Below are 1,342 nucleotides of genomic sequence, written 5' to 3' on the forward strand. Positions count from 1 at the left end.
CGCCCCAGGCCCTGTGGCAAGGTCTGGGGAAGCCCAGTGATCCCCTCCTGATCTGCTGGGCTGGTGGCCTCCAGCCAACCGTCTTGGGGCTGGTCCTGTTGTTGGTAGCCAGGAATTGTTTGCTGCCTCTGCTGTTGTGCCACAGGCCCTGTTTCTGGTGGCCCCCTCCTGGTACTGCTGGAGAAGATGGGTTCCTTATGCCTGAGCATTCATTCACTCTGTTGATCGACAGCCTGTGGTCTGGCTGAGCAACCCCAATTGTTCCCAGTGTGCCTGGACAAAGAAGTGCCTAGAGAGATGGCAGGGCTTAGGAGAAGAGGGCGTTAGGAATATTTCCACTGCATTGGAGGCTCCTGCAGGAATGGGAGGCAGCAGCAGGGTTTCCCAGGCAGGGTGGGGTGCCTCCCTGCCTGTCCCAAGCTGGGTGGGTGCAGGAGAAGCTGACCTCAAACCTGCTCTTGGGGCTGTTGCCTGTTGGTTCTTCTCCCCAGCTTCACTCACCTGCCAGGGCTCATTGCCATTTGTTGGCCACCCCCAAGATTTGTTGCCCTATTTTGCAGACAGGAAAGCTGGGACAAGGATAAACCCTGAGCTTTTAAAGCCCTTGGCACAGAGCAGCTCCCAGCGAGGTCTGCAGAAGCGGGGGGTTCCTGCAGGAGCTCCGTGTTCCCGTGTGCCCTGCTCAAGGTCAGGCAGGGCAGGGAGCTCCGGCTCCTTCCTTCCCTGCCAGCCCGGGGCTGCAGGCCAGGCGGGAGCGGAAGCGGATCCTGCATCTGCTCCAGCACCCGGAGCAGGGGGAGGGCAGCGGGAGCCGCCGAGGCTTTTGTTTTCAGGGCTCCTTCACACGTGAAGGGAACGGCACCATCAGCGTTTCCAGTGGGGAGAAGATGCCAGATCCCGGCTCACTCGGGTGTTAACATCTGCCGTGGTTGAGGGTCAGAACTGCACTGAATTGGTGCTGGGGAGGGACAGACCTTGAGGGTGCAGCCCCCTCACCCGGTGCCTCAGTGCTGGGAGCACGGGGGGCTGTGCCAGCCATGCCCCGCTCTCAGGAGAGACTCGCCTGGCAGCCTGGTGTGCAATAACGTGATGTCCGAGGGGGCAGAGGGTCCCGCTGTGGCAGGTGGGGCTGTGTGGGCATCAGGGCGTGCCGGGGTGCTGTGCTGGCCGTGCTGCACCGCAGGGCCGGCCCTGCCCCGCAGCAGCCCCCGCGCTCGGGGCCGCGCGTTCCCCGCCTCCTGCTCCCGTTGCGCGGGCGGCACCGCGGCCACCCCGGGAGGAAATGGGCTGAGGAATCCCCTGGGGAGACAAACGGCTGCCGCAGCACGGCAGGAGCGGCCGC

General features: G+C 63.9%; 1 protein-coding gene across 1 annotated transcript in view; it reads right to left on the bottom strand.

The window, feature by feature from the left end:
• NOL4L (nucleolar protein 4-like) overlaps positions 1–1,342 on the bottom strand; it is an 89,550-nt gene that overhangs the window by 87,602 nt on the left and 606 nt on the right. The window lies entirely within an intron of this gene.

Source organism: Chaetura pelagica, unplaced genomic scaffold (assembly GCF_000747805.2).
Source record: "Chaetura pelagica isolate M959 unplaced genomic scaffold, ChaPel_1.0 scaffold493, whole genome shotgun sequence".
Lineage (NCBI taxonomy): Eukaryota > Metazoa > Chordata > Aves > Apodiformes > Apodidae > Chaetura > Chaetura pelagica.